Raw genomic sequence first — 14,472 nt, forward strand, 5'->3', positions numbered from 1 at the left:
ACGTTTCCTCTCATCAATGGCCCCCACACACTGCATAGAAGAAATACTATAAAAAATCAAAAACAAAACAAAAAACACCATGAAATCCTCACTATATGATCTTCACCAAAGCACCTGTGACTCCCCTTATATCAAGTGGCTGAATCCAGAAAAGGACAGGACCGATTTGGCTGCATTCGTAAGTCAAATAGGAGAAGCAGAAGTAACCACTTGCCTTAGCGTCCCGGACCCTGGAGGACAGAAGGACAGCCCTCTCCAGGCTGGTGGGGCAGAGCTGCAGCCTCCAGGCAAGCTGCAAGCCCAGCACCCTAGCGAGGCAGCCAGGGAGCTGATGTACCACGAGCAGGAGCTGCCCCAGCAGCTGTACAGGGCAGGGGCAGGAACAAGGCAGAGCAGCACCTGCAGCCTCCTCCCACCCCCAGGAACACGGCTCAGAAAGCTCAGAAAGCCCCAGCCTTGGCCTTTGGGGTTGCTTCCAGCACCCCAGCATGGGAGTTAATCGCCCGTCGCTGCCCCCCAGGATGTTCCATTTCACTCCCATCTCTCCCCATCAGTTTCCAATTTATTTACTTTTCTAAACTTAATCCTCACCTTGTAGTGTAACATGTTTATTAGAAAGGAACCAGCATGTTAAATGAAGCCAAGCTGGGTTCTTGTGTTAAATAGCAGTCACGCCCAAGTGGCTCTCCATGTGCCATTACTCCAAGTGATTGAGGCAATTTCTTCCTCTGCCATGAGTTTAAGTTGTAAATCTCTCAACCAGATACAGAGGCAATGATGTGCTGCCTATTGTGATTATTATTAACCTCTAGCATTAAACTCATGAGACTTCCATGATTTCTGTGGAAGGTCTTCACATGAATGGACCATGCAGAATACCTATATCCTCCCCAGGAAACCTAGGAACCATGTCAGAACAACTTTTAGTCTCAAGCTACTCGCTTATTTTGAATGGAGAGACACAAACATTCACTTTACCGACAAGAATAGCTTAGGGTTGGCAGGCACACAGAAAGAAAACCCCACAAACCAAAGATAGGGCAAATTAATGGCCTGCAGGTATTTCAAGGGATAGGGGCAAGGAAAGCGTCAGGCTGCTCCTCCAGGACTCAGCAAGGCATGTGGAGACAGAGAAGAGAAAGCAACCGTCCTGTGACACAAGAATCTTCTAATAGAAGTCTCCAAAATTAAAATAAAAAGGGAAAATCATTATTCAGGACGTTCAGTTCTCAGAAAGGCACAGGCACAAGGACTCCCCTTCAGCTGGCTCCACTCTGTCACCCCCAAAACCCACCCTCAGCCAGCTTCTTTTCCTCTAACCCCACGTAAATGCCCTTTGCAGTCACGCGCACTCCCCTAGCGATGCTGCACAGACTTGTTATCTCCAACTTTACACCCCAGAGATAGATGCAGTGACTTGGCTCCTACTTCTCCGCCTTGATGGGCCCTAACACCCTTTAACACAACTTAGCTGAACTTCTGCAACTCTGCTCAGCTCCGAGTGCCCCCACGCAAGCCAGCAGCGCTGCCTGCCTCACCTCTCCCGTGTCCTCGGAGAACCGACCCGTGCATGCCTGGGTCGCATGCAGGGTGAGGAGACAGTAACTTTCCTAACCTGGAACCAGTGTATTTTCCTCTGAATAGTTTTGTTTCCCTTATCTTTTTGTGTGCTTGGAGGGTTTTCCAGTCTCACTGTTGTGGAGCTGAGTTATGAAACACTGGAGCAAGGATTCAAAGCATTGCTCAGCATTTTGGGGGCAGGGTGGTGTGCGTGTGTGGATTTGCAAAATAGGAGCTGTTTTAACGTAAATAAAATCCATGACTTTTGCTGTCACTTAAAAACTGATTTTGGTATTACTCCAGACTTCAAGGGAAGCTTACAGCATCCAAGCTCTTGTGTACACACGAGACCGCTGTCTGCTGGAGCGCTGCAAGAATTTTGTCAGGCACATTAGCTTTGCTCTGAGATGGGGTATAGTGTGCTGCTCTACTTTTGCATATGAGACAAGCTGACAGCTTATGAAAAGATGATTAAATGTGTTAGACTATTTTAAAAAAAATACACAAAGCTGTTTGTGAGGAGGAGGGAAGAAAACTGCCGAGGGCCCCTGGAAGGCTGCTCAGCGTGCAGCCACGGCACGTTAAGCTTCCTGTGAAATCCATTGATTAGCACAAGTATCCATCTGAGCTGTTCAGATATCGGACCCGAGTGCATTGTGGCTGCATGGGGGAGTGGAGGAATCGTGAACAGTCCCTTTATTGTGCCACCGCTCGCAGCACAAAGGGAACCTGAGAGTCACTGAGAAGATGCAGCTGGTTTGGGGGCTCTGGCATGGTGCGAGGGGATGCAGCCCTGCCTGCTGCTGCAGACGGAAGGGCTTCGCGCTTTTGGGGAGTTATCTGCGTTACGATCAACGTCAAAATAAATTGGTGAGGGAGCACAACTGTAACCAAACCTAACAGATTTGTAGGAGCTCTCGTATTGTTCCAGGAAAAGGGAATATTTAAGGTCTAGTAATTCACACAGAGCTAAAGAGAGGAGCATGAGCTGTCACGGGGCCAGCACACAGCCACGGCACAGAAACCCTGCTCCATCCTTCTCCTGCCTTTGTCCTTAAACTGACTGGCACTGAGCTGCATAAGGGATATAACTGGGCAAACACTTAAGTATGTGAAAAATGCACAGCAGCAAATATAAGGATAACTGCGTCACCTACCTCGTGGCCGCAGTACCCTGGTGTGTAACTTTACACACCCGAGCGACTCCACAGGACTGAATGGGGCTGTTGCACATGTGCATTTGTGCGTGACCGGGAGCGCAGCAGACAGAGGCTCCAGGAGTTACTGGGGGTCCCAGCCTGACCAGTCCTCAGTTTCTTCTCTTCTTTCAAGCTGGGCTCCTTTAAGGAGCATCACAGTGAGCAACAAGCAGGGGATAGTAAAACCCTTATGGCTCAGGCTCACCGTGACATTTCTGTTCGTAAACACCTTTCTGAGTCAGAACTGAAGTCATACAAACACCAGGGCTCCTATCACCACGCTTGTGCTGCAGAGGGGTGCTGGGAGGGACAGGATCGATGCCGTTAGAGCAAGGGAACGGGTTAGGTTCCCATCTGGATTCTTTGCAGGATGGCTTTTGATATACAAAATATCAATGAAAGGAAAAGAAGCTGCCATTTGCCCCTTGTAGGCTTCTGCATTTACACAAGCATTTCCTCAGCTTGCAGACTTCCATTGCGTTCCTCTATTCCTCCCCCTTTGTCCAGGTTATATATACTGTGAAGCCTGTAAGACAATAGGGCTAATTAGTGGCTTATGGCCCTAAGCCTGCAAATACTGTGAGGATCATTGTGAGTTGTGACTCAGGACGGTGGCAGTCCAGGCCAGCCTTCCCACATTCCTCCACTAAATCCCCGACACAAAAGGGAATTTATCCACAGTGACTCAGCTAAGGAGCACAAACTTTATAGCGCTGCAAAACAGGCAGCCGGGCTTTGAACTGTTGTGTTTATGTATTCCCCCCCATCAACGCACAGCCTAGTTAGTAATTAAATAAAATGTCTCCCTCTAGCAGGCTATGACCTAATCATTTGTACAGTACCTATTTTTAGCATTACCCTTTGTATGTATTCAAGATAGCTCAGGCCAGAAGCAGCAACTTTTGAAGTCTTAATAAGTGGGGGGTGGGAGGGTGGTGTCTTTGTTTAATTTACTGTGTAATTATTTTTCCTCTTCTCCCCTTCTCTTAACCTAAAATATTTGACATCTTGCATGGGACAAGAAAGAAGATGTGCCAGGGCCTTAAATGTCAGCCCTAACTGTATGGTGCTGAGGAGACCGTACGCCTGCTTGGTAAAGTTCATCATGGAAAAAAACACTTAAATACGGCAGAATCGACACTAGAGCCTCACCAAAGCACTTCTGGATTGGCTTGCTCTGGCCTCAGAAATATTTGATGGTCTAACAAGATGCGTTTCCAACTTTTCCTCCATCTCCCTAACCTCACTGTGACTTTTGTTCCTCCTCAGAATTAATTCAGTACCAGGGAAGAGTAGTTCCACTGCAGAAAGACATTGTCAGTGCTGGCTTGTGCCCCTGAAACAGGGCATAGAATCGTACTTTTGGACAGGAGCCCCCAGCCCCTTAAGGGGATGCTCATTCTCTGTACGGATCGTGAGCAGGCTTAGCTACTAACAAGGATTTCAGGCTAGTTACATACCTATTGCACACTTTCTTGAGCACAAGATTAACATACTATTAACATTACTTAAACCACTCACTGCATTTAAGCAGTACAATTTTCAAAAGCTTCCAGCTTAGGAGTTTAGATTCCACTTCCACTAAACTCACTCAAATATAAATAGCATTGGTCATCCTATGGAAAGCAGTGAGTGCATGACATTGGGATACTTTAAGGTTGTTTGCTCGGTTTCATGCTGTATAGGGAGCAAGCCAAATATCAAATCCCAGTCACCGAACACCTTTACCCCTAATTTCATCTTTCCTCTCTAGCAAGGGCAAAGCTCCATATCCCATTTCCAGCTGCATGAGTCATCTGTTCCCCCTTCCAAAGAGATATGTGCCTGTGTGCGCACGCCAGCGTATGCACAGAGAATGCATTACCGTTTTTGACAGTGCAAACAAAAGCCCACACTTGTGGAAGCCTTTCTTCCCCCCTTCCTTTTCTTACCATATCTGTGTACTAAAGATTCACACAAAATGCCTACACAGCTGGGGAAACTTCTGTCAAAGGGGCTCCTCCTTGTTTTCTTTCTTGTATCGGGAGAAATCGAGTGGTTGAATCACACACACACAGTTCTTGTTTCCAAAATGCTTCTGAAATGTTTCTAAGACATTCTAGCTACATAATGAAGGTATTTTAATCTCAAATGAAATTCCTGTTCATTTATTCAGTCACTCCTAATACCCCTCCATAAACTATACAACTCCAGGTCTTATAAAGAAGGCAGAATAGAGTCTGAAGCCAAATGTTACAGTCTAGGTTCAAGGTTAGATATTAACTGATTTTATTTTCTTAATAATTGCCAGGAGATGCAATAAACCCTTGGTATCTTATCTAGTCAGAAATTCCTAAGTGACTGAACCCTAGATAACGTTAGTATATCAAGACAGTTTGCAAATGACCCTGTTTAAGAGATATTTATGGATCCCCTGTGAAGGCTAGGAGAACCATGCGCGTTCCCAGTCAGTCACAACACAGTTGTCCCGCAGCCAAGCACCGAGCCATGTGCTTTGGAGCCAGGCTGAAGGTGCTGCAGCGCCCTTGGACATCGCAGCATTCACATGGGAGGAAGGCTGGCATGGTCCAAGCTCCACCGAAACACATTCCCTGCTGGAACGGCTTGATCAGCCTCCGAAGAATGAAAGTAAACAGTGTTGCAAAGCTCCTCCTGGATAAGAGCTATCTTCTGGGGCCAGAGGTTCAAAAGCATTTCTGCAAGCAGCAAAGGATGCAGATAGGTCAGGATAGAAAGGCACGCAACCCAGGCAGCTGATGCTGCTGTCACCAGGGGTGTAAGCACCCCCAGACTCCTCTAAAGGCACGAAGGATCTTTTAAAGTCCAGCCTGCTGCTTCTTGCCAACCACTTCTGGTGCATCAGATACTTCATGCATAACATGGAAGATGCTGACTCCACCACAAATAGACCAGAATATCATTTGTCTTCCAACTGAAAAAAGTTAATTGTCAGTGTTTGTATTGCCAGTCTCACTACAGAAATACACGCTGCATCACTGCTGGGTCCCTGCTGTGCAGAGGGATTGACTGGGCAGGTAGGGAACACCTCATTTCCCCAGGTACCAGCTGGGACATGGGAAGGTGAGATGGCCCCTCGCTGGCGTTCCAGCCCCAGGGACCTTTAAAGGGACACATTATTGAAACATCTCCTTTAGGGGGAAAGGGGAAGGGGGAAAAATCCCAGCTTTCATGAAAAAAGTAATTGCTTCTAAGATGGGTGAAATAGAATAAAGAAGAAATTTGAAAAGCCTAAAACCGGATAGTTCACCATGAGTAAATCTGTGCCTGAAAGCTTTTCTCAGCGCTAACATCACTTTTATTTTTTTCCTCAGTTTTTCCTGCCTTCAGAAGGCAATACTACCACCCTACTAAGCCTCCCACGAGGTCTGCAGGACTTGCACCCTTAGCAAACTGGCCAAGCACATTTTTTCCACCCCAGTAAGAACCTTACTCATGACGAATGTTTCCAAATTGCATGTGGATCATGAGCAGGGCGTGCAGAGCACACACTGAGGCTCTCTGCTCCCAGGCTGCTGTGGTTACTGGTGTGGTTAACCTGAGCCAAGGCCAGCAGGGGCTAGCCAGAGCCCAGCCATAATGCACCAGTGTGGTGGGGACAAAAGGTGCTCAGTGGCAGTAGGGTTTGTAGCCTCTGAAAAGGAGCGCTGAGGCTGGTATAAAGGGAGTTTTAAAATGACCAGCTGACGGAGAGACTCAGGGTGCAGAGAGCTTAACCCTGGTTGCAGATCAGATGTCAGGGGCAAAGGAATAGCTCAAAGCTTTGGAAACTGGATACAGAAAAGAAAGTTTCGCCCCCTCTCCCCATCCAGCTCATCAGTTAACACTACGCAGCAGAGTCCTGATCCTCCGCTACGCATCAGAGACAGGTACTACTGCAGCCCACATCTCAAAGGATGGAACTGCTGCATCACAGAGGTTCCTGTATCTTGTGGAGGTGAAGGGAAGACTCCAGGATTTAAAAACCACTTTGCTTGGATGCACAACTCCTGGAACACTGCTAGCGAGGGTGGGATGAACTCCTCGGTGCAGAGGCTCTGTGCAGGTGACAGTTTGTGCCACCTCGCACGTGGACGTGATGGATGCGGGACAGCCAAGTCCTGGCACAGCTTTTCCATCTTTTGGCCACTTCCAGAAATGAGGCAGAGCCTCAGCCTCAAAGGACGCCTGCAAACATGGCTAAGCTTGTTACAGTTCATTTCATTATTTTTTTTTTCCCCACAGGGCTTTCAATTTTACATTGCTGAAAATCCTAACAGTAAAAGAAAAGTTGCTCAGAGGGTGGTTTACCAAAACTGTTTTTCAGATCCACGTCCTGATGTAAAAGAAGTTAACTCAGCTACTGACAGAGCCGCTCAGTGGAAAAGAAGAATAAAATACCTTAACCTTGAGTCCCATCACTGCCACCATACGCAGTTGTCTGTCCCACCCTGACATCCCCTGCCCAGTAAATGCAGTTTTTCAGGTCAGAAATATCTGACTCCTTTCCCTCATGAGCCATAAGTACTCTGGACCCCAAGTGCCCATGGTGCTCAGCTCCAGTGCCCTGTCTTTGGTCACTTATCCTCTGGCCAAGCACTTTGATCCAGGACCTGGCTTCACACTGCACACCACAGGCTGCAGTAAAACACGCAGAACTGCTGGGCCCCCTAAAAAATGGCTTCAATTCAGGCATGAAGAGGCGCTACATTAACCATCAGGTGAAATACTTCACCAGCATCGCTCAAGAGTTCAGACAAGGTGATCACAAATAGTCCTTTCTTGCTTTAAAGCCTGTAAATTTTACAGTAATACTGCTCATCATCACATGCCTTCCTCAGACATTTCAGGGCCTCTTCCAAAGCTGCCTCTCAGCTGCACAGCTCAGCCATGGACAGAGCCCAGCGCTGGGCTGAATTTCTCATTTCTGCTGCTGCTCATGGGAAAAGTGCTTGCTCTGTAAATCAGAAGTATTTTCGAAGTGGTCACCACCACCACCGTTTTTGGAGGGCACCGTGCCACATGCTCTGGGTGCTGCTCTGCCCTGAGCAGGCGGTGCGGCGGGGCTGGTGCTGGCTGCTCTCAGCCACAGCACTGCCTGGTGGCCCCCAAGGGCTGTGTCTCCGCTGATGGGATGGTGCCAGGTGGGTTACAGAGGCTGTCACAGAGACTGTAGTGGGACCAAAAAGCCTGATTTAATGTGCTGTCATTCCCACTCTTGATTAATTTGCATTTTATCAGAATTAGCCTGTTAAATGTGCATGCCTTCCTCCTATGGGGACCCAGTCACTGAACAGGGATGGAAAGGTGTGTTTTTCCTTCTTGTTTGCCACACCATGCCCAAGAGAGAAAACTTAAGGCTGTGACCCAAAATGTTGTCCCTGTTTCCTAATCCTGCTAGAAATAGGAACCAAACGTGAGTGGTACAGTAAGGCTCCCACCCTGAGATGCACACAGGCTGCTGATCTTCTCTAAAGACCACTGAACAACAAGACTGTGATCTTAGTCTTCCCAGGGTTAGAACACCTAGCTTCATATTCCACTATTGACTTGCTCTTTTCTACTGGCATAAGTTCACCCCTTACAGGTCATTTTGCAGTGTGAAAAAAAAAATCAGTGTTATGTGAACATGCCAGCATCTGAAGTGCCTTGATGCAGTGCCCAGAACTGTTTTTGCAGGGATGAAGTTTGGATGGTAATAAATGCCAAATCTCAATAATCAATCCCAGCCCCCCAAAATTACAGAAACCACTTAAAGACATTTATTGCCACAAAGCTAACGCCATCACAAAATCCCCACCAAGACATGTAAGAAGCTAGTGCCACCAAGAAACAAGACGTGTAAGATGAAGCATATTTATATCAAGCTGTAATAAATTATGCTCTTCTTCCAGGTGCCTGGCTATGTATTAGCCAAGAGATCACCCACATCATCTCCAAAATGGCTACAGGATGAGAAGGGGATGAACAAGGGAACAACAAATTGCAAAAATCAGACTCTTCCAGGATAACCTCTCCTCCTCCTTCCCCAACACTTCAGCTTTTGCCTAGAACTGACAAGTTACCCATTTCCTCATCCAAATGGGGAAAAGCTGCCACGGATCTCCAGAAGAAACAGAAGAACGAGGCAGGCCTTTGCCGAGAAGCAACAAACTCCAGGATGCATCTAGCCATCACCCAGCCTGCAGCAGCCAGGGACTGCATGGGTCCTCTTCCACCGTTTCTCCCCAAAATGTTCATGCTCAGAAGGATGAGAGAAGTGGGGGAAGGAAAGGGGATGAGTGAGAGCACTGCCTACTGCAAATATTGACATAACCATTATGGGCATGTATAAAACTCCCATTTGTGTTATGTGAGCGTTATATTCTTTGAATACTTCTGTCTCGAGGAATTCTTTATTTTGCTATAGAAGAAAAATGTTTTCATATTCTCTCCTGCCGTTCAGACCTGCAACCCAGTGAGCCCTTTTGCCCTTGAGAGCCATAACATTATTTGTTAACATTTTTATGATGCCAAATGGTCTGTGCTAGAACGGGTGCCATTCTTTAGCTGGGAAACCATATGGCATGCCGAGTAATAAATAAGGTATTGTGATAGTTAATGAACCTAATTGCTAGCAAAGGCTTTAATACAGAGAATGTGCTGCTGAGAATTTAGCACCACATTAGAGATGCAGCAGAGCTCCTCTGACTTCTGAGGCTTAATTTAAGTTCTATATTGCAAACTCCAGAAAATAATTCCAAACCCTCCTGCTGGAAAAGCAACCTGCTGGTAGACTGTGATTATACTGAATTACTAAAATCGCAATCAATTTTATACACTCAGTTAACCCTTGCTAGGGAACTCTCCTCTCAATTTGATAGGAAGCCACTTAAAGATGTATTGGAGCCAAATGACTGTAAGCATTATGGTCATCATCATAACCGTTTCTCTCCCTGGCATCTCCCTCTTCTGGGACCAACCCCTTTTAAAGCCTCTCCACGTTCCAGCCGAGCTGACTGCTGGCAAAGTAGGGAGTAAAAGCTCTGATTATGAACGGTCACTGCTGTATTACGCCATGACCAACTTATTAACAGCTGCCATCAAATCATGGCAACCAGACATGGCACAAAGCACAGACGTTGCATCTGCCTCGCAGCTTACAGGCTCCTGTGAAATGCTCACAAACTTTGCAAGCGCAGCACAAACTTTCAGAGGCAGTTTTACTTTTTCTGGTTTCTTCAGCCCTGGAAAAGAGAAAAGCCCTTCTGTGTAAAAAGAACCCAGGAATTGCTACAGATCCCATTTTGACACAAGACCTTTCAGCCCATAAAGCCTTTAGATGACTGCCACACCTGCAGAGGAGAATTTGCTCTTGCCAAAATGCTGCCTGTGTATCTCAGTGACTACATCTACAGTCTCTATTGCTGCTGTCTTGCATGGGTGCTTTGTAAAGAAGCAAACTGAGGTCCAGGACACCAAATATTCTCTGTTAAGCTGATGCAAAATACACCAAACCCCAAACTAAGATAGATATAATGGTTTATGAAATGCTGTTTTGGAAGAGCAGCAGTCCTCCCATTGAGGACAGGGACCCGCTCACACATGGGGAATGGACGTCGCACATTCAGGGCAACACACAGCATTTGCTGCAGGTCTCTGCGGCATGCTGCCCGCCCTTCCTGCTTCAGTGTTGCAGACCCCTAGCAAAACAACACTAGTGCTCCCTAGCAAACAGGCAGAGAAGGTAAATCAGTCCAAGACTAGTGCTCGCTAGCAAATAGGCAGAGAAGGTAAATCAGTTCTGTACTGACCCCAGACACAGCACTGAAGTACTGCTAGTGCTTGCTGAGTGGAACCACCGAGCACGAAGTAATCTCAGAGGTAACGGGAGGTTTCCCATTGGGGCTGCCTTGCTCCATCCCTCTGCATCAGCCCCACTGCTCCTCCAGAGCAGCTGCCACTTCCAGACCCTTTCAGGCACCTGCCCTGCCTCACAGCACCACGTCCCACCCCACTGCCAGGCACAGTGCACTGGGTGCCAGGCTGGCTGCTGCCCTTTTTGCTCCGTGGTGATCAGAGGCTGATGCTCACGCTTTCCTGAAAGCCCCAGAGACCAAGGCAGAGGTCTCACAGTCAGCACCAACACCTCACACGGGCAGGCTCGCTCAGCGCTTCAGGACCTGCAGAGAGAAGCGCAAAGGCTTATTTTGTTTGCATTTGTGCCCCAGGCTTTGGGCAAGTGACACGGATTCAGCGTGTGCTGATTGTGCAGGGCATTACAGCAGAGGCAGAAGGTGGCTGGGGCCAGTGCCCGACAGTAGCATCAAATGAGGAAAGTGCCAAGATAAAGAGTCGCGTAGTGTGGATTTAATACTGTACATAAATACACTTTACAATCTCAGGAAAGCTTTGTGCTAAGAGGAAACCATTGGAATATTTTATAGTGATGCAGATCGAGTGAAAAGACTGTGAATAAATAAAAGGGAAGATAATTATTTGATGGAGTTCTCTTAGGATATGCCACAGCGGGGAATACTTACCGAGAATACATATTACTAGAGAGACACAGCTATTCAAGCATCAAACTAACCTATAAATTGTCACAGGAGAAAATTGGAGGAGAGGAATGGATGGGGTTTTGGGCACTGCTCTCATTATTAACGTCGGGTTTCGCTTTCTACCTTCCTCATCGCAATTCCCTGTGCCCAAGGAGTCACAGTCCCTGAAAAAGGGAAGACTGCATCTAATAACTGTCTTTTAGAAATTATGGTCAAACCACTACAGTAAAAAGATGGCGTCATTTATATCTCTGCCATCTGCATGGGATCATCTGGCCAGTAGCAGCGGCCTGCTCCCGGGAAGTTTCAAGCACACTTGCACAGGGGCAGGTGAGAGGGGCTGGCACGAAGACCCCCGTGCGCACAGGCAGCACATCCATCCTGCTCCCATCTGCACCAGGCACTCCTGCACTGGCTCTCACCTCCTGGCTGGAAGCTGGGAGTACCCTGGGTGCACCAGGCACTCCCCACAGGACCATTCCCCTCCCTGGTGCTTCGAGGGGAAGCCCACTGCTGTGACAGACGTCGCGGGAGGATAAGCACACAACAAGCGCCTTCCTATCAGACCCCCAGATGGGGACTGGTTTCCACCTCCTGCCCATCCAGATCTCCAGGGCTGTGCAGGTCTCTCCCTTGTGCCGCATTTCCCATCTTTGCCATCAAGCTGAAAACAAGCTCCAGCCACAGCCTTCCCTGTAACACAACACATCCTTTGTGCACAGCTCTCCCCGCTACCGAGCCTTCTGACCCCAAAATCTCAGAAGCTCTTCCCAAAGACCACATTGGTTGCACTTCACAGCAATGCTTAGAGTCCTCTTCCCCATTTTGGGGGCTCTGGCAGGGATTTATCTGGAGCCAGAGTGCTTCCTAGAGGCAGAGCTGGAAAGAGCCCGGAGTCCCTCTTTCCAGCGGCACGCGCCAGTGAGCCGCCGGGCTTCCCTCAGTGCCATTTATAGGCTCAGATCTACAAGTTAATAATTAATGTAAGCAGCCAAGTGACTTTACTCACCGATATTCTTAATGGCCACTTGCAGCTTTAAATAAGCCACAAAATCTTGATAGTAAAATGAAAAAATTACAACCAGTTGCAATACATATTGTACATTAACCTATCGGTTACCCAGCCATTGATCCGGAGCGGCTCCAGAACCGTGCCAGGGACACAGCACTGCTTTGTTACGGAGCCGACTGGTCCCACCATAAACGTTGGGGATAATCACAGGCAGGCCCATAATTAATAAAACAGCCATTCCCCTTTTCAAACTCTGAATTGAACCCTTGTTGTGGCATGTGGACCCCAAACTTTCCTCATGTACATGCATTTATTTTCCTTGGAAACAGCAAGATTTAAAGCCCCAGTTCTTGTCAGGGGGAGACCTGACATTGCCTGGAGTACAAATGTGGCCATGAAATTTCTAAGCAAGTTTAATGAATGTAACAGTAACACAGCAGGTGTTCATTAACCTTTCCCCTCCCAGACAAGTCACAAGTTGAAAATATAATCCCTATAGTATTGCTACTATGGGAAAATCCTAACTGCATGTCAAAAATACAATATTACTTCTCCAAAGGCTAACTCAGGAATCCTATAAAAACGGCACGTACAAAATCAAAACCATGCAGATAGAGAGACTGTAGGTAACAATAGTTCGTTTTAGAGCTTATTAAATAAGTGCTGTTCCTGTATTTTCCCCTATTCCAATATTCTGGCACTTCTACTCCTTCCCACAGCAGTGCTTTCACCCACACCTTCCCACCCTTCTGGCCCTCAGTTCTGGATGGAACAAATCCACTCCTGAGGGTCTTCAAAGTGCACCTGTGAAAAACCTGCTGGCACAAAGACCACGTTCATGGGCTGGCTTAGGAGCAGGTTTTACACCACTTAGGCAGAGCTGTGTGGGTTTACACCACTTACGGGGCTGATGCCTTTTGCTCTGAACATCTGCAGTCTCTTCAGGAGCTGAGAAAACCTTTGGCTCTTTAACGGAGAAGGTACAAGAGACACCCTGCACCACAAACAGGTAGCCTGGTGCAATTAACAGAGGTGCTCATTATTTTAAGCAAGACTTGCCACTGCTTCAAAAATGCGAGGCAAGAGAAAAGCCAATGCAGAATGCAGGATACCTTTAAGGCTATCTTAGACAATAAAATCAAAGGCAATCTGATCATGACAGGTCTCCTTCCCTCTCTGCCTGTCAGAAGGGAATTGCTCACTCACCTGCACCCAGAATAGGGCTTTGTATCCACTACCATCATTAATTTATTTCCCATGAATCCGTGTGAATTAGTGAGACCCCAGAGATTCACGCAGCCCACCTGTTCGCACTGCCTGCATCCCCACTGCCAGCTTTGACATTTGGAGGCTTGGTAGCAGATATCAGCACTGGCAAATGGTGCCATAAACCATCCGACAATGCAAGAGCTGCCAGCCCCAGGGCTGTGGGCAGGGAGCTGGGAGCATCATGCCCAGCATGCACCTTCTTTCCCCACTCCTGACAAGCCCAGGAAAGCAGGTTTTAACAACACAATTGTGGGGATGCTCAGGGGAATGGGTAATTGCGAGGTGCCTGGGTTTTGGTGACTTACAGCGGGTACCTTACTGCCTGCTCTGCTGGTGCACAGAAATCTCACAACACAGGTTTAATTCTTCTGGCGGAGGTCATGCTTAGACAACTGTTAGTCCATTCACTCTAAATGCACAATATTTTAATTGCTGGCATTCTGGACATACAGCTCTAAATGCATTTTGTGAAACAACAGGTATTTTGTTAAAAGGGGACAGGAGAAGCATGATTTTTAAAACCACTATCACAGTGATGTGATGAAATTACCATGTAGCATGCAGGGCTCTGAATGCTGCAATAAATACCCCACACCTTTCTTTCTGAATCATTTGTGTCACAACAGCACTGGAAACAAACCTGCAGCAGGGACTGGTATCTTCTGCTCCTCCTCTTAGACCCACAAAGATGTGGACTCTGTGCACCGACTCCACTTTCTAGATGCGCAAGCAGAACAACTGATGGAGTCCACATCAGACCTCTGTCCACAGGAAACTCAAATTTATTACTTCTACCTCTTTATTTGGCCCTCACATCATGGGAGCTGAGAGTAATCAGCTGCATTCCTAATCAAGTGAAAATAGAGTTTTTAGAAAATTAATTGTCAACAATTCC

Source organism: Anser cygnoides, chromosome 21 (assembly GCF_040182565.1).
Source record: "Anser cygnoides isolate HZ-2024a breed goose chromosome 21, Taihu_goose_T2T_genome, whole genome shotgun sequence".
NCBI lineage: Eukaryota > Metazoa > Chordata > Aves > Anseriformes > Anatidae > Anser > Anser cygnoides.